Source organism: Schistocerca americana, chromosome X (assembly GCF_021461395.2).
Source record: "Schistocerca americana isolate TAMUIC-IGC-003095 chromosome X, iqSchAmer2.1, whole genome shotgun sequence".
NCBI lineage: Eukaryota > Metazoa > Arthropoda > Insecta > Orthoptera > Acrididae > Schistocerca > Schistocerca americana.
In genome coordinates, this window is record NC_060130.1 from 31,998,574 (window position 1) to 32,018,812 (window position 20,239).

Sequence of the window (20,239 nt, forward strand, 5' to 3'; positions counted from 1 at the left end):
TGACCCATCTTACTGTCTATGTTTTGAACCATTCCTGTGACTCTAGTTATAGATTCCGATGCTACACTTCAGGTTTACAGTATCCCTCTGACCTTCTTATTGACCATGAAACACAGAAATTGCATCGGAATTAAATAGAAAAGGCACAATGCCGACTTAAGTACAAGAAGACTGACTCTTCTTACTGACTATATTTGGATCCATTCCTGTGACAGTAGTTATAGTTTCCGATGCCTCACTTCAGGTTTACTGTATCCCTCTGACCTTCTTATTGACAATGAAACACAGATATTGCATCGGAATTAAATAGAAAAGGCACAATGCCGACTTAAGTACAAGAAGACCGACTCTTCTTACTGACTATGATTTGAACCATTCCTGTGACACTAGTTATAGATTCAGATGCTTCACTTCAGGTTTACTGTATCCCTCTGACCTTCTTATTGACGATGAAACACAGAAATTGCATCGGAATTAAATAGAAAAGGCACAATGCCGATTTAAGTACAAGAAGACTGACTCTTCTTACTGTCTATGTTTTGAACCATTCCTCTGACACTAGTTATAAATTCCGATGCTTCACTTCAGGTTTACTGTATCCCTTGGACCTTCTTAATGACGATGAAACACTGAAATTGCATCGGAATTAAATAGAAAAGGTACAATGCTGACTTAAGTACAAGAAGACTGACTCTTCCTACTGTCTATGTTTTGAACCATTCCTGTGACGCTAGTTATAGATTTCGATGCTTTACTTCATGTTTACTGTATCCGTTGGACCTTCTTATTGACGATGAAACACAGAAATTGCATCAGAATTTAATACAAAAGGCACAATGCCGACATAAGTACAAGAAGACTGACTCTTCCTACTGTCTATGTTTTGAACGATTCCAGTGACAATAGTTATAGATTCCGATGCTTCACTTCATGTTTACTGTATCCCTTGGACCTTCTTATTGGCGATGAAACACAGAAATTGCATCGGAATTAAATAGAAAAGGCATAATGCCGACTTAAGTACAAGAAGACTGACTCTTCTTACTGACTATGTTTTGAACCATTCCTGTGACACTAGTTACAGATAACGATGATTCACCTCATGTTTACTGTATCCCTTGGACTTTCGTATTGACGATGAAACACAGAAATTGCATCGGAATTAAATAGAAATGGCACAATGCCGACTTAAGTACAAGAAGACTGATTCTTCTTTCTGTCTATGTTTTGAACCATTCCTGTGACGCTAGTTACAGATTCCGATGTTTCACTTCAGGGTTACTGTATCCCTCTGACATTCTTATTGGCGATGAAACACAGAAATTGCATCGGAATTAAATACAAAAGGCACAATGCCGACTTAAGTACAAGAAGACTGACTCTTCCTACTGTCTATGTTCTGAACGATTCCTGTGACATTAGTTATGGATTCCGATGCTTCACTTCAGGTTTACTGTATCCCTTGGACCTTCTTATTGACGATGAAACACAGATATTGCATCGGAATTAAATACAAAAGGCACAATGCCGACTTAAGTACAAGAAGATTGACTCTTCTTACTGACTGCTTTGAACCATTCCAGTGACACTAGTAATAGATTCCGATGCTTCACTTCAGGTTTACTGTATCCCTCTGACCTTCTTATTGACGATGAAACACAGAAATTGCATCTGAATTAAATAGAAAAGGCACAATGCTGACATAAGTACAAGAAGACTGACTCTTCTTACTGACTATGTTTCGAACCATTCCTGTGACTCTAGTTATAGATTCCGATGATTCACTTCAGGTTTACTGTATCCCTCAGACCTTCTTATTGACGATGAAACACAGAAATTGCATCGGAATTAAAAAGAAAAGGCACAATGCCCACTTAAGTAAAAGAAGACTGACTCTTCTTACTGTCTACGTTTTGAACCATTCCTGTGACACTAGTTATAGATTCCGATGCTTCACTTCAGGTTTATTGTATCCCTTGGGCATTCTTATTGACGATGAAACACAGAAATTGCATCGGAATTAAATGGAAAAGGCACATTGCCGACTTAAGTACAAGCAGACTGATTCTTCTTTCTGTCTATGTTTTGAACCATTCCTGTGACGTTAGTCACAGATTCCGATGCCTCACTTCAGGGCTACTGTATCCCTCTGACATTCTTTTTGACGATGAAACACTGAAATTGCATCGGAATTAAATAGAAAAGGTACAATGCTGACTTAAGTACAGGAAGACTGACTCATCCTGCTGTCTATGTTTTGAACCATTCCTGTGACACTAGTTATAGATTCCGATGCTTCACTTCAGGTTTACTGTATCCCTTGGACGTTCTTATTGACGATGAAACACAGAAATTGCAACGGAATTAAACAGAAAAGGCACAATGCCGACCTAAGTACAAGGACACTGACTCCTCTTACTGACTATGCTTTGAACCATTCCTGTGACGCTAGTTACAGATTCCGATGCTTCACTTCAGGTTTACTGTATCCCTTGGACCTTCTTATTGACGACTAAACACAGATATTGCATCGGAATTAAATACAATAGGCACAATGCCGACTTAAGTACAAAAAATCTGACTCTTCCTACTGTCTATGTTTTAAACCATTCCTGTGACACTAGTTACAGATTCCGATGCTTCACTTCAGGTTTACTGTATCCTTCTGACCTTCTTTTTGACGATGAAACACTGAAATTGCATCGGAATTCCATACAAAAGGCACAATGCCGACTTAAGTACAAGAAGACTGACTCTTCCTACTGTCTATGTTTTGAACGATTCCTGTGACATTAGTTATAGATACCGATGCTTCACTTCAGGTTTACTGTATCCTTTGGACCTTCTTATTGGCGACGAAGTACAGAAATTGCATCGGAATTAAATACAAATTGCACAATGCCGACTTATGTACAAGAAGACTCACTCTTCTTACTGCCTGTTTTGAACCATTCCTGTGACACTAGTTATAGATTCCGATGCTTCACTTCTGGTTTACTGTATCCTTTGGACCTTCTTATTGGCGGCGAAATACAGAAATTGCATTGGAATTAAATACAAAAGGCACATTGCCGACTTAAGTACAAGAAGACTGACTCTTCTTACCGTCTATTATTTGAACCATTCGTTTGACACTAGTTACAGATTCCGATGCTTTACTTCAGGTTCGCTGTATCCCTTGGACCTTCTTATTGACGATGAATAACAGAAAATGCATCGGAATTAAATAAAAGAGGCACAATGCCGACTTAAGTACAAGAAGACTGACTCTTCCTACTGTCTATGATTTGAACGATTCCTGTGGCATTAGTTACAGATTCCGATGCTTCACTTCAGGTTTACTGTATCCTTTGGACCTTCTTATTGGCGACGAAATACAGAAATTGCATTGGAATTAGATAGAAAAGGCACATTGCCGACTTAAGTACAAGAGGTCTGACTCTTCTTACTGTCTATGTTTTGAACCATTCCTGTGACACTAGTTATAGATTCCGATGCTTCACTTCAGGTTTACTGTATCCCTTGCACCTTCTTATTGACGATGAAACACAGATATTGCATTGGAATTAAATACAAAAGGCACAATGCCCACTTAAGTACAAGAAGACTGACCCATCTTACTGTCTATGTTTTGAACCATTCCTGTGACTCTAGTTATAGATTCCGATTCAACACTTCACCTTTACAGTATCCCTCTGACCTTCTTATTGACCATGAAACACAGAAATTGCATCGGAATTAAATAGAAAAGGCACAACGCCGACTTAAGTACAAGAAGACTGACTCTTCTTACTGACTATATTTGGATCCATTCCTGTGACAGTAGTTATAGTTTCCGATGCCTCACTTCAGGTTTACTGTATCCCTCTGACCTTCTTATTGACGATGAAACACAGATATTGCATCGGCATTAAATAGAAAAGGCACAATGCCGACTTAAGTACAAGAAGACTGACTCTTCGTACTCATTATGTTTTGAAAAATTCCTGTGACACTAGTTGTAGATTACAATGATTCACTTCAGGTTTACTGTATCCCTTGGACTTTCTTATTGACGATGAAACACAGAATTTGCATCGGAATTAAATAGAAAAGGCACAATGCCGACTGAAGTACAAGAAGACTGACTCTTCTTACTGACTATGTTTAGAACCATTCCTGTGACACTAGTTATAGATTCCGATGCTTCACTTCAGGTTTACTGTATCCCTTGGACCTTCTTATTGACGATGAAACACATAAATTGCATCGGAATTAAATAGAAAAGGCACAATGTCGACTTAAGTACAAGAAGACCGACTCATCTTTCTGTCTATGTTTGAACCATTCCTGTGACGCTAGTTACAGATTCCGATGCTTCACATCAGGGTTACTGTATCCCTCTGACATTCTTATTGACGATGAAACACTGAAATTGCATCGGAATTAAATAGAAAAGGTACAATGCTGACATAAGTACAAGAAGACTGACTCTTCTTACTGACTATGTTTGGAACCATTCCTGTGACACTAGTTATAGATTCCGATGCCTCACTGCAGGTTTACTGTATCCCTCTTACCTTCTTATTGACGATGAAACACATATATTGCATCGGAATTAAATAGAAAAGGCATAATGCCGACTTAAGTACAAGAAGACTGACTCTTCTTACTGACTATGTTTTGAACCATTCCTGTGACACTAGTTATAGATTACGATGATTCACTTCAGGTTTACTGTATCCCATGGACCTTCTTATTGACGATGAAACACAGAAATTGCATCGGAATTAAATAGAAATGGCACAATGCCGACTTAAGTGCAAGAAGACTGATTATTCTTTCTGTCTATGTTTTGAACAATTCCTGTGACGCTAGTTACAGATTCCGATGCTTCACTTAAGGGTTACTGTATCCCTCTGACATTCTTATTGACGATGAAACACAGAAATTGCATCGGAATTAAATAGAAAAGGTACAATGCCGATTTAAGTACAAGAAGACTGACTCTTCCTACTGTCTATGTTTTGAACCATTCCTGTGACACTAGTTATAGATTCCGATGCTTCACTTCATGTTTACTGTATCCCTTGGACCTTCTTATTGGCGATGAAACACAGAAATTGCATCGGAATTAAATACAAAAGGCACAATGCCGACTTAAGTACAAGAAGACTGACTCTTCCTACTGTCTATGTTCTGAACGATTCCTGTGACATTAGTTGTAGATTCCGATGCTTCACTTCAGGTTTACTGTATCCCTTGGACCTTCTTATTGACGATGAAACACAGATATTGCATCGGAATTAAATACAAAAGGCACAATGCCGACTTAAGTACAATAAGATTGACTCTTCTTACTGACTATGTTTGAACCATTCCAGTGACACTAGTAATAGATTCCGATGCTTCACTTCAGGTTTACTGTATCCCTCTGACCTTCTTATTGGCGATGAAACACAGAAATCGCATCTGAATTGAATAGAAAAGGCACAATGCTGACATAAGTACAAGAAGACTGACTCTTCTTACTGACTATGTTTGGAACCATTCCTGTGACACTAGTTATAGATACCGATGATTCACTTCAGGTTTACTGTATCCCTCAGACCTTCTTATTGACGATGGAACACAGAAATTGCATCGGAATTAAAAAGGAAAGGCACAATGCTGACTTAAGTACAAGAAGACTGACTCTTCTTACTGTCTACGTTTTGAACCATTCCTGTGACACTAGTTATAGATTCCGATGCTTCACTTCAGGTATAATGTATCCCTTGGGCATTCTTATTGACGATGAAGCACAGAAATTGCATCGGAATTAAATAGAAAAGGCACATTGCCGACTTTAGTACAAGCAGACTGATTCTTCTTTCTGTCTATGTTTTGAACCATTCCTGTGACGTTAGTCACAGATTCCGATGCCTCACTTCAGGGTTACTGTATCCCTCTGACATTCTTTTTGACGATGAAACACTGAAATTGCATCGGAATTAAATAGAAAAGGTACAATGCTGACTTAAGTACAAGAAGACTGACTCATCCTGCTGTCTATGTTTTGAACCATTCCTGTGACACTAGTTATAGATTCCGATGCTTCACTTCAGGTTTACTGAATCCCTTGGACGTTCTTATTGACGATGAAACACAGAAATTGCAACGGAATTAAACAGAAAAGGCACAATGCCGACTTAAGTACAAGAACAGTGACTCCTCTTACTGACTATGCTTTGAACCATTCCTGTGACGCTAGTTACAGATTCCGATACTTCACTTCAGGTTTACTGTATCCCTTGGACCTTCTTATTGACGACTAAACACAGATATTGCATCGGAATTAAATACAAAAGGCACAATGCCGACTTAAGTACAAAAAGACTGACTCTTCCTACTGTCTATGTTTTGAACCATTCCTGTGACACTAGTTACACTTTCCGAAGTTTCACTTCAGGTTTACTGTATCCCTGTGACCTTCGTTGTGACGATGAAGCACAGAAATTACTTCGGAATTAAATACAGAAGGCACAATGCCGACTTAGTTACAAGAAGACTGACTCTTCCTACTGTCTATGTTTTGCACGATTCCTGTGACATTTGTTATTGATTCCGATGCTTCACTTCAGGTTTACTGTATCCTTTGGACCTTCTTATTGGCGACGATGTACAGAAATTGCATCGGAAAGAAATACAAAAGGCACAATGCCGACTTAAGTACAAGAAGACTGACACTTCTTACTGTCTATGTTTTGAACCTTTCCTGTGACACTAGTTATAGGTTCCGATGCTTCACTTCAGGATTACTCTATACCTAGGACCTTCTTATTGACGATGAAACACAGAAATTGCATCGGAATTAAATATAAAAGGCACAATGCCGACTTAAGTACAAGAAGACTGACTCTTCCTACTGGCTATGTTTGAACGATTCTTGTGACATTAGTTATAGATTCAGATGCTTCACTTCAGGTTTACTATATCCTTTGGATCTTCTTATTGGCGACGAAATACAGAAATTGCATTGGAATTAAATAGAATAGGCACATTGCCGACTTAAGTACAAGAAGATTGACTCTTCTTACTGCCTATGTTTTGAACAATTCCTGTGACACTAGTTATAGATTACGATGCTTTACTTTAGGTTTACAGTATCCCTTGGACCTTCTTATTGACGAAGAACACAGAAATTGCATCGGAATTAAATAGAAAAGGCACAATGCCGAATTAAGTACAAGAAGACTGACTCTTCCTACTGTCTATGTTTTGAACCATTCCTGTGACACTAGTTATAGATTACGATGCTTCACTTCAGGTTCACTGTATCCCTCTCACCTTCTTTTTGACGATGAAAAACAGATATTGCATCGGAATTAAATACAAAAGGCACAATGCCGACTTAAGTACAAGAAGACTGACTCTTCTTCCTGACTATGCTTTGAACCATTCCTGTGACACTAGTTATAGATTCCGATGCTTCACTTCAGGTTTAATCTATCCCTAAGACCTTCTTATTGACGATGAAACACAGAAATTGCATCGGAATTAAATCCAAAAGCACAGTGCCGACTTAAGTACAAGAAGACTGACCCTTCTTAATGTCTATGTTTAGAACCATTCCTGTGACACTAGTTATAGATTCCGATGCTTCACTTCAGGTTTACTGTATCCCTTGCACCTTCGTATTGACGATGAAACACAGAAAATGCATCGGAATTAAATACAAAAGGCACAATGCCGACTTAAGTAGAAGATGATTGACCCTTCTTACTGACTGTTTTGAACCATTCCTGTGACACTAGTTATAGATTCCAATGCTTCACTTCAGGTTTACTGTATCCCTTGCACCTTCTTATTGACGATGAAACACAGATATTGCATCGGAATTAAATACAAAAGGAACAATGCCGACTTAAGTACAAGAAGACTGACCCTTCTTACTGTCTATGTTTAGAACCATTCCTGTGACACTAGTTATAGATTCCGATTCTGCACTTCAGGTTTACTGTATCCCTCTGACCTTCTTATTGACGATGAAACACAGATTTTGCATCGGAATTAAATAGAAAAGACACAATGCCGACTTAAGTACAAGAAGACTGACTCTTCTTACTGACTATGTTTTGTGCCATTCCTGTGACACTAGTTATAGATTCCGATGCTTCACTTCAGGTTTACTGTATCCCTTGGACCTTCTTATTGACGATGAAACACAGAGATTGCATCGGAATTAAATAGAAAAGGCACAATGCCGACTTAAGTACAAGAAGACTGACTCTTCTTTCTGTCTATAATTTGAACCATTCCTGTGACGCTAGTTACAGATTCCGATGCTTCACTTCAGGGTTACTGTATCCCTTGGACCTTTTTATTGACGATGAAACACAGAAATTGCATCGGAATTAAATACAAATGGCACAATACCGACTTAAGTACAAGAAGACTGACTCTTCCTACTGTCTATGTTTTGAACCATTCCTGTGACACTAGTTACAGATTCCGATGCTTCACTTCAGGATTACTGTATCCCTCTGACCTTCTTTTTGACGATGAAACACAGAAATTGCATCGGAATTAAATACAAAAGGCACAATGCCGACTTAAGTACAAGAAGACTGACTCTTCCTACTGTCTATGATTAGAACGATTCCTGTGACATTAGTTACTGATTCCGATGCTTCACTTCAGGTTTACTTTATCCTTTGGACCTTCTAATTGGAGATGAAATGCAGAAATAGCTTCGGAATTAAATACAAAAGGCACAATGCCGACTTAAGTACAAGAAGACTGACTCTTCTTACTGACTGTTTTGAACAATTCCTGTGACACTTTTTGTAGATTCCGATGCTTCACTTCAGGTTTAATGTATCCCTCTGACCTTCTTTTTGACGATGAAATACAGAAATTGCATCGGAATTAAATACAAAATGCACAATGCCGACTTAAGTACAAGAAGACTGACTCGTCGTACTGACTATGCTTTTAACCATTCCTGTGACACTAGTCATAGATTACGATGATTCAGTTCAGGTTTACTGTATCCGTTGGACCTTCTTATTGACGATGAAACACAGAAATTGCATCGGAATTAAATAGAAAAGGCACAATGCCGACTTAAGTACAAGAAGACTGACTCTTCTTACTGACTATGTTTGGAACCATTTCTGTGACACTAGTTATAGATTCCGATGCCTCACTTCAGGTTTACTGTATCCCTGTGACCTTCTTATTGACGATGAAACACAGATATTGCATCGGAATTAAATAGAAAAGGCACAATGCCGACTTAAGTACAAGAAGACTGACTCTTCTTACTGACTAAGTTTTGAACCATTCATGTGACACTAGTTATAGATTCCGATGCTTAACTTCAGGTTTACTGTATCCCTCTGACCTTCTTGTTGACGATGAAACACAGAAATTGCATCGGAATTAAATACAAAAGGCACAATGCCGACTTAAGTACAAGAAGACTAACTCTTATTACTGTCTATGTTTTGAACCATTCCTGTGACACTAGTTATAGATTCCGATGCTTCACTCAGGTTTACTGTATCCCTTGGATCTTCTTATTGACGATGAAACATAGAAATTGCATCGGAATTAAATGGAAAATGCACAATGCCGACTTATGTACAAGAAGACTGACTCTTCTTACTGACTATGTTTGGAACCATTCCTGCGACACTAGTTATAGATTCCGATGCCTCATTTCAGGTTTACTGTATCCCTCTGACCTTCTTATTGACAATGAAACACAAATATTGCATCGGAATGAAATAGAAAAGGCACAATGCCGACTTAAGTACAAGAAGACTGACTCTTCTTACTGACTATGTTTTGAACCATTCCTGTGACACTAGTTATAGATTCCGATGATTCACTTCAGGTTTACTGTATCCCTCTGACTTTCTTATTGACGATGAAACACTGAAATTGCATCGGAATTAAATAGAAAAGGCACAATGCCGACTTAAGTACTTGAAGACTGACTCTTCCCAGTGTCTATGTTTTGAGCGATTCCTGTGACATTAGTTATAGATTCCGATGCTTCACATCAGGTTTACTGTATCCTTTGGACCTACTTATTGACGATAAAACACAGAAATTGCATCGGAACTAAATACAAAAGCCACAATGCCGACTTAAGTACAAGAAGACTGACTATTCCTACTGTCTATGTTTTTAACGATTCCTGTGAAATTAGTTATAGATTCCGATGCTTCACTTCAGGTTCACTCTATCCCTAGGACCTTCTTATTGACGATGAAACACAGAAATTGCATCGGAATTAATTAGAAAAGGCACAATGCCGACTTAAGTACAACGAGACTGACTCTTCCTACTGTCTATGTTTTGAACCATTCCTGTGACACTAGTTATAGATTCCGATGCTACACTTCAGGTTCACTGTATCCCACTGACCTTCTTTTTGACGATGAAACACAGAGATTGCATCGGAATTAAATACAAAACTCACAATGCCGACTTAAGTACAAGAAGACTGACTCTTCTTACCGACTATGTTTTGAACCATTGCTGTGACACTAGTTATAGATTCCGATGCTGCAATTCACGTTTACTCTATCCCTAGGACCTTCTTATTGACGATCAAACACAGAAATTGCATCGGAATTAAATAGAAAAGGCACAATGCCGTTTGAAGTACAAGAAGACTGACTCTTCCTGCTGTCTATGTTTGAACGATTCCTGTGACATTAGTTATAGATTCCGATGCTTCACTTCAGGTTTACTATATCCTTTGGACTTTTTTATTGGCGACGAAGTACAGAAATTGCATTGGAAATAAATAGAAAAGGCACATTGCCGACGTAAGTACAAGAAGATTGACTCTTCTTACAGTCTATGTTTTGAACCATTCCTGTGACACTAGTTATAGATTCCGATGCTTCACTTCAGGTTCGCTGTATCCCGCTGACATTCTTTTTGACGATGAAACACAGATTTTGCATCGGAATTAAATACAAAATGCACAATGCCGACTTAAGTACAAGATGACTGACTCTTCTTACTGACTGTTTTGAACCATTCCTGTGACACGTGTTATAGATTCCGAGGCTTCACTTCAGGTTTACTGTATCCCTCTGACCTTCTTATTGACGATGAAACACAGATATTGCATTAGAAATAAATAGAAAAGGCACTATGCCGACTTAAGCACAAGAAGACTGACTCTTCTTACTGAATATGTTTTGAACCATTCCTGTGACACTAGTTATAGATTCCGATGCTTCACTTCAGGTTTACTGTATCGCTAGGACCTTCTTATTGACGATGAAACACAGAAATTGCATCGGAACTAAATACAAAATGCACAATGCCGACTTAAGTACAAGAAGACTGACTCTTCCTACTGTCTATGTTTGAACGATTCCTGTGACATTAGTTATAGATTCCGATGCTTCGCTTCAGGTTTACTGTATTCCTCTGACATTCTTATTGACGATGAAACACAGAAATTGCATCGGAACTAAATACAAAAGGCACAATGTCGACGTAAGTACAAGAAGACTGACTCTTCCTACTGTCTATGTTTGAACGATTCCTGTGACATTAGTTATAGATTCCAATGCTTCACTTCAGGTTTACTATATCCTTTGGACTTTCTTATTGGCAACGAAATACAGACATTGCATTGGAATTAAATAGAAAAGGCACATTGCCGACGTAAGTACAAGAAGACTGACTCTTGTTACTGTCTATGTTTTGAACCTTTCCTGTGACACTAGTTATAGATTCCGATGCTTCACTTCAGGTTTACTGTATCCCTTGGACCTTCTTATTGACGATGAAACACAGAAAATGCATCGGAATTAAATACAAAAGGCACAATGCCGACTTAAGTACAAGAAGGTTGACTCTTCTTACTGACTGTTTTGAACCTTTCCTGTGACACTAGTTACAGATTCCGGCACTTCACTTCAGGATTACTGTATCCCTCTGACCTTCTTATTGACGATGAAACACAGAAATTGCATCGGAATTAAATACAAAAGGCACAATGCCGACTTAAGTACAAGAAGACTGACCCTTCTTACCGTCTATGTTTAGAACCATTCCTGTGACACTAGTTATAGATTCCGATGCTTCACTTCAGGTTTACTGTATCCCTTGCACCTTCTTATTGACGATGAAACACAGAAATTGCATCAGAATTAAATAGAAAAGGCACAATGCCGACCTAAGTACAAGAAGACTGACTCTTCTGACTGTCTATGTTTTGAACCATTCCTGTGACACTAGTTACAGATTCCGATGCTTCACTTCAGGTTTACTGTATCCCTTGGACCTTCTTATTGACGATGAAACACAGAAATTGCATCGGAATTTAATACAAAAGGTACAATGCCGACTTAAGTACAAGATGACTGACTCTTCCTACTGCCTATGTTTTGAATAATTCCTGTGACATTAGTTATTGATTCCGATGCTTCACTTCAGGTTTACTGTATCCTTTGGACCTTCTAATTGGCGACGAAATGCCGAAATAGCTTCGGATTTAAATACAAAATGCACAATGCCGACTTAAGTACAAGAAGACAGACTCTTCTTACTGACTATGTCTTGAACCATTCCTGTGACACTAGTTATAGATTCCGATGCTCCACTTTAGGTTTACTGTATCCCTTGCACCTTCTTATTGATGGTGAAACATAGATATTGCATCGGAATTAAATACAAAACGCACAATGCCAACTTAAGTACAAGAAGACTGACCCTTCTTACTGTCTATGTTTTAAACCATTCCTGTGACACTAGTTATAGATTCCTATGCTTCACTTCAGGGTTACTGTATTCCTCTGAAATTCATATTGACGATGAAACACAGAAATTGCATCGGAACTAAATACAAAAGGCACAATGTCGACTTAAGTACAAAAAGACTGACTCTTCCTACTGTCTATGTTTGAACGATTCCTGTGACATTAGTTATAGATTCCGATGCGACACTTCAGGTTTACTATATCCTTTGGACCTTCTTATTGGCGACAAAATACAGAAATTGCATTGGAATTAAATAGAAAAGGCACATTGCCGACCTAAGTACAAGAAGACTGACTCTTCGTACTGCCTATGTTTTGAATCATTCCTGTGACACTAGATATTGATTCCGATGCTTCACTTCAGGTCTACTGTATCCCTAGGACCTTCATATTGACGATGAAACACAGAAATTGCATCGGAACAAAATACAAAAGGCACAATGTCGACTTAAGTACAAGAAGACTGACTCTTCCTACTGTCTCTGTTTGAACGATTCCTGTGACATTAGTTATAGATTCCGATGTCTCGCTTCAGGTTTACTATATCCTTTGGACTTTCTTATTGGCGACGAAATACAGAAATTGCATTGGAATTAAATAGAGAAGGCACATTGCCGACGTAAGTACAAGAAGACTGACTCTTCTTACTGTCTATGTTTTGAACCTTTCCTGTGACACTAGTTATAGATTCCGATGCTTCACTTCAGGTTTACTGTATCCCTTGGACCGTCTTATTGACGATGAAACACAGAAAATGCATCGGAATTAAATACAAAAGGGACAATGCCGACTTAAGTACAAGAAGGTTGACTCTTCTTACTGACTGTTTTGAACCATTCCTGTGACACTAGTTACAGATTCCGATGCTTCATTTCAGGTTTACTGTATCCGTCTGACCTTCTAATTGACGATGAAACACAGAAATTGCATCGGAATTAAATAGAAAAGGCACAATGCCGACTTAAGTACAAGAAGACTGACTCTTCTTGCTGTCTATGATTTGAACCATTCCTGTGACGCTAGTTACAGATTCCGATGCTTCACCTTAGGGTTACTGTAACCCTTGGTCCTTCTTATTCACGATGAAACACAGATATTGCATCGGAATTAAATGCAAATGGCACAATGCCGACTTAAGTACAAGAAGACTGACTCTTCCCACTGTCTACGTTTTGAACCATTCCTGTGTCACTAGTTACAGATTCCGATGCTTCACTTCAGGTTTACTGTATCCCTCTGACCTTCTTTTTCACGATTAAACACAAAAATTGCATCGGAATGAAATACAAAAGGCACAATGTCGACTTAAGTACAAGAAGACTGACTCTTCCTACTGTCTATGTTTTGAACGATTCCTGTGACATTAGTTATTGATTCCGATGCTTCACTTCATGTTTACTGTATACTTTGGACCTTATAATTGGCGACGAAATGCAGAAATAGCTTCGAAATTAAATACAAAAGGCACAATGCCGACTTAAGTACAAGAAGACTGACTCCTCTTACGGACTGTTTTGAACCATTCCTGTGACACTTGTTATAGATTCCGATGCTTCACTTCAGGTTTACTCTATCCCTCTGACCTTCTTTTTGACGATGAAACACAGAAATTGCATCGGAATTAAATACAAATGGCACAATGCCGACTAAAGTACAAGAGGACTGACTCTTCCCACTGTCTATGTTTTGAACCATTCCTGTGACACTAGTTATAGATTCCGATGCTTCACTTCAGGTTCACTGTATCCCTCTGACCTTCTTTTTGACGATCAAACACAGAAATTGCATCGGAATTACATACAAATGGCACAATGCCCACTTAAGTACAAGAAGACTGATTCATCTTACTGACTATGTTTTGAACCATTCCAGTGACACTAGTTATAGATTCCGATGCTTCACAACAGGTTTACTGTATCCTTTGGACCTTCTTATTGACGATAAAACACAGAAATTGCATCGGAACTAAATACAAAAGGCACAATGCCGACTTAAGTACAAGAAGACTGACTCTTCCTACTGTCTATGTTTTGAACGATTCCTGTGACATTAGTTATAGATTCCGATGCTTCAGTTCAGGTTTACTCTATCCCTAGGACCTTCTTATTGACGATGAAACACAGAAATTGCATCGGAATTAAATAGAAAAGGCACAATGCCGACTTAAGTACAAGAAGACTGTCCCTTCCTACTGTCTATGTTTTGAACCATTAATGTGTCACTAGTTATAGATTCCGATGCTTCACTTGTGGTTCACTGTATCCCTCTGACCCTCTTTTTGACGATGAAACATAGAAATTGCATCGGAATTAAATACAAAAGGCACAATGCCGACGTAAGTACAAGAAGACTGACTCTTCTTACTGACTATGTTTTGAACCATTCCAGTGACACTAGTTATAGATTCCGATGCTTCACTTCACGTTTACTCTATGCCTAGGACCTTCTTATTGACGATGAAACACAGAAATTGCATCGGAACTAAATACAAAAGGCACAATGCCGACTTAGAGTACAAGAAGACTGACTCCTCCTACTGTCTATGTTTTGAACCATTCCTGTGACATTAGTTATTGATTCCGATGCTTCACTTCAGGTTTACTGTATCCCTCTGACCTTCTTATTGGCGATGAAACACGCATAAATTGCATCGGAATTAAATAGAAAAGGCACAATGCCGACCTAAGTGCAAGAAAACTGCCTATTCTTACTGTCTATGTTTTGAACCATTCCTGTGACACTAGTTATAGTTTCCGATGCTTCACTTCAGGTTTACTGTATCCCTTGGACCTTCTTATTGACGATGAAACACAGAAATTGCATCGGAATTTAATACAAAAGGCACAATGCCGACTTAACTACAAGAAGACTGACTCTTCCTACTGTCTATGTTTTGAACCATTCCTGTGTCATTAGTTATTGATTCCGATGCTTCACTTCCGGTTTACTGTATCCTTTGGACCTTCTAATTGGCGACGAAATGCCGAAATAGCTTCGGAATTAAATACAAAATGCACAATGCCGACTTAAGTACAAGATGACTGACTCTTCTAACTGACTGTTTTGAACAATTCCTGTGACACGTGTTATAGATTCCGAGGCTTCACTTCAGGTTTACAGTATCCCTCTGACCTTCTTATTGACGATGAAACACAGTTATTGCATTGGAATTAAATAGAAAAGGCACAATGCCGACTTAAGCGCAAGAAGACTGACTCTTCTTACTGTCTATGTTTTGAACCATTCCTGAGACACTAGTTATAGATTCCGATGCTTCAATTCAGGTTTACTGTATCCCTTGGACCTTCTTATTGACGATTAAACACAGATAATGCATCGGAATTAAATACAAAAGGCACAATGCCGACTTAAGTACAAGAAGACTGACTCTTCTTACTGTCTGTGATTTGAACCATTCGTGTGACACTAGTTATAGATTCCGATGCTTCACTTCAGGTTTACTGTATCCCTTGCACCTTCTTATTGACGATGAAACACAGAAATTGCATCGGAATTAAATATAAAAGGCAGAATGCCGACTTAAGTACTAGAATACTGACCCTTCTTACTGTCTATGTTTTGAACCACTCCTGTGACACTAGTTATAGTTTCCGATGATTCACTTCAGGTTTACAGTATCCCTCTAACCTTCTTATTGACCATGAAACACAGAAATGGCATCGGAATTAAATACAAAAGGCACAATGCCGACTTATGTACAAGGAGACTGACTCTTCTTACTGACTATGTTTGGAACCATTCCTGTGACTCTAGTTATAGATTCCGATGCCTCACTTCAGGTTTACTGTATACCTCTTACCTTCTTATTGACGGTGAAACACAGATATTGCATTGGAATTAAATGGAAAAGGCACAATGCCGACTTAAGTACAAGATGACTGACTCATCCTACTGTCTATGTTTTGAACTATTCCTGTGACACTAGTTATAGATTCCGATGCTTCACTTCAGGTTTACTGTATCCCTTGGACGTTCTTATTGACGAAGAAACACAGAAATTGCATCGGAATGAAATAGAAAAGGCACAATGCCGACTTAAGTACAAGAAGACTGACTCTTCTTACTGACTATGTTTTGAACCATTCCTGTGACGCTAGTTACAGATTCCGATGCTTCACATCAGGTTTACTGTATCCCTCTGACCTTCGTTTAGACGATGAAACACAGAAATTGCATCGGAGTTAAATACAAAAGGTACAATGCTGACTTAAGTACAAGAAGACTGACTCTTCCTACTGTCTATGTTTTGAACGATACCTGTGATACTAGTTATAGATTCCGATGCTTCACTTCAGGTTTGCAGTATCCTTTGGACCTTCTTATTGGCGACGAAGTGCAGAAATTGCATCGGAATGAAATACAAAAGGCACAATGCCGACATAAGTACAAGATGACTGACCCTTCTTACTGACTGTTTTGAACCATTTCTGTGACACTAGTTATAGATTCCGATGTTTCACTTCAGGTTTACTGTATCCCTTGGACATTTATATTGACGATGAAACACAGAAAATGCATCGGAATTAAATACAAAAGGCACAATGCCGACTAAGTACAAGAAGATTGACTCTTCTTACTGACTGTTTTGAACCATTCCTGTGACACTAGTTATAGATTCCGATGCTTCACTTCAGGTTTACTGTATCCCTCTGACCTTCTTATTGACGATGAAACACAGAAATTGCATCGGAATTAAATACAAAAGGCACAATGCCGACTTAAGTACAAGAAGACCGTCTCTTCATACTGACTATGTTTTGAACAATTCCTGTGACACTAGTTATAGATTCCGATGCTACACTTCAGGTTTACTGTATCCCTCTGACCTTCTTATTGACGATGAAACACAGAAATTGCATCGGAATTAAATAGAAAAGGCACAATGCCGAATTAAGTAAAAGAAGACTGACTCTTCTTACTGAATATGTTTTGAACCATTCCTGTGACACTAGTTATAGATTCCGATGCTTCACTTCAGGTCTACTGTATCCCTAGGACCTTCTTATTGACGATGAAACACAGAAATTGCATCGAAACTAAATACAAAAGGCACAATTCCGACTTAAGTACAAGAAGACTGACTCTTCCTACTGTCTATGTTTGAACGATTCCTGTGACATTAGTTATAGATTCCGATGCTTCGCTTCAGGTTTACTATATCCTTTGGACTTTCTTATTGGCGACGAAATACAGAAATTGCATTGGAATTAAATAGAAAAGGCACATTGCCGACGTAAGTACAAGAAGACTGACTCTTCTTACTGTCTATGTTTTGAACCTTTCCTGTGACACTAGTTATAGATTCCGATGCTTCACTTCAGGTTTACTGTACCCCTTGGACCTTCTTATTGACGATGAAACACAAAAAATGCATCGGAATTAAATACAAAAGGCACAATGCCGATTTAAGTACAAGAAGGTTGACTCTTCTTACTGACTGTTTTGAACCTTTCCTGTGACACTAGTTATAGATTCCGATGCTTCACCTCAGGATTACTGTATCCCTCTGTCCTTCTTATTGACGATGAAACACAGAAATTGCATCGGAATTAAATACAAAAGGCACAATGCCGACTTAAGTACAAGAAGACTGACCCTTCTTACCGTCTCTGTTTAGAACCATTCCTGTGACACTAGTTATAGTCTCCGATGCTTCACTTCAGGTTTACTGTATCCCTTACACCTTCTTATTGACGATGAAACACAGATATTGCATCGGAATTATTTACAAAAGGCACAACGCCGACTTAAGTACAAGAAGACTGACTCTTCTTGCTGTCTATGATTTGAACCATTCCTGTGACGCTAGTTAGAGATTCCGATGCTTCACTTTAGGGTTACTGTAACCCTTGGACCCTCTTATTCACGATGAAACACAGATATTGCATCGGAATTAAATGCAAATGGCACAATGCCGACTTAAGTACAAGAAGTCTGACTCTTCCTACTGTCTACGTTTTGAACCATTCCTGTGACACTAGTTACAGATTCCGATGCTTCACTTCAGGTTTACTGTATCCCTCTGACCTTCTTTTTCACGATTAAACACAAAAATTGCATCGGAATGAAATACAAAAGGCACAATGTCGACTTAAGTACAAGAAGACTGACTCTACCTACTGTCTATGTTTTGACCGAATTCCTGTGACATTAGTTATTGATTCCGATGCTTCACTTCAGGTTTACTGTATCCTTTGGACCTTCTAATTGGCGACGAAATGCAGAAATAGCTTCGATATTAAATACAAAAGGCACAATGCCGACTTAAGTACTAGAAGACTGACTCTTAATACTGTCTATGTTTTGAATGATTCCTGTGTCATTAGTTATAGATTCCGATGCTTCACAACAGGTTTACTGTATCCTTTGGACCTTCTTATTGACGATAAAACACAGAAATTGCATCGGAACTCAATACAAAAGGCACAATGCCGACTTAAGTACAAGAAGACTGACTCTTCCTACTGTCTATGTTTTGAACGATTCCTGTGACATTAGTTATAGATTCCGATGCTTCACTTCAGGTTCACTCTATCCCTAGGACCTTCTTATTGACGATGAAACACAGAAATTGCATCGGAATTAAATAGAAAGGGCACAATGCCGACTTAAGTACAAGAAGACTGACTCTTCCTACTGTCTATGTTTTGAACCATTCCTGTGTCACTAGTTATGGATTCCGATGCTTCACTTCAGGTTCACTGTATCCCTCTGACCCTCGTATTGACGATGAAACACAGATATTGCATTGGAATTAAATAGAAAAGGCACAATGCCGACGTAAGTACAAGAAGACTGACTCTTCTTAATGACTATGTCTTGAACCATTCCTGTGACACTAGTTATAGATTCCTATGCTCCACTTCAGGTTTACTGTATCCCTTGGACCTTCTTATTGACGATGAAACACAGAAATTGCATCGGAATTAAATAGAAAAGGCACAATGCCGACTTAAGCACAAGAAGACTGACTCATCCTACTGTCTACGTTTTGAACGATTCCTGTGACATTAGATATAGATTCCGATGCTTCACTTCAGGTTTACTGTATCCCTCTGACCTTCTTATTGACGATGAAACACAGAAATTGCATCGGAATTAAATACAAAAGGCACAATGCCGACTTAAGTACAAGAAGACTGACCCTTCTTACCGTCTATGTTTAGAACCATTCCTGTGACACTAGTTATAGATTCCGATGCTTCACTTCAGGTTTACTGTATCCCTTGCACCTTCTTATTGACGATGAAACACAGAAATTGCATCAGAATTAAATAGAAAAGGCACAATGCCGACCTAAGTACAAGAAGACTGACTCTTCTGACTGTCTATGTTTTGAACCATTCCTGTGACACTAGTTACAGATTCCGATGCTTCACTTCAGGTTTACTGTATCCCTTGGACCTTCTTATTGACGATGAAACACAGAAATTGCATCGGAATTTAATACAAAAGGTACA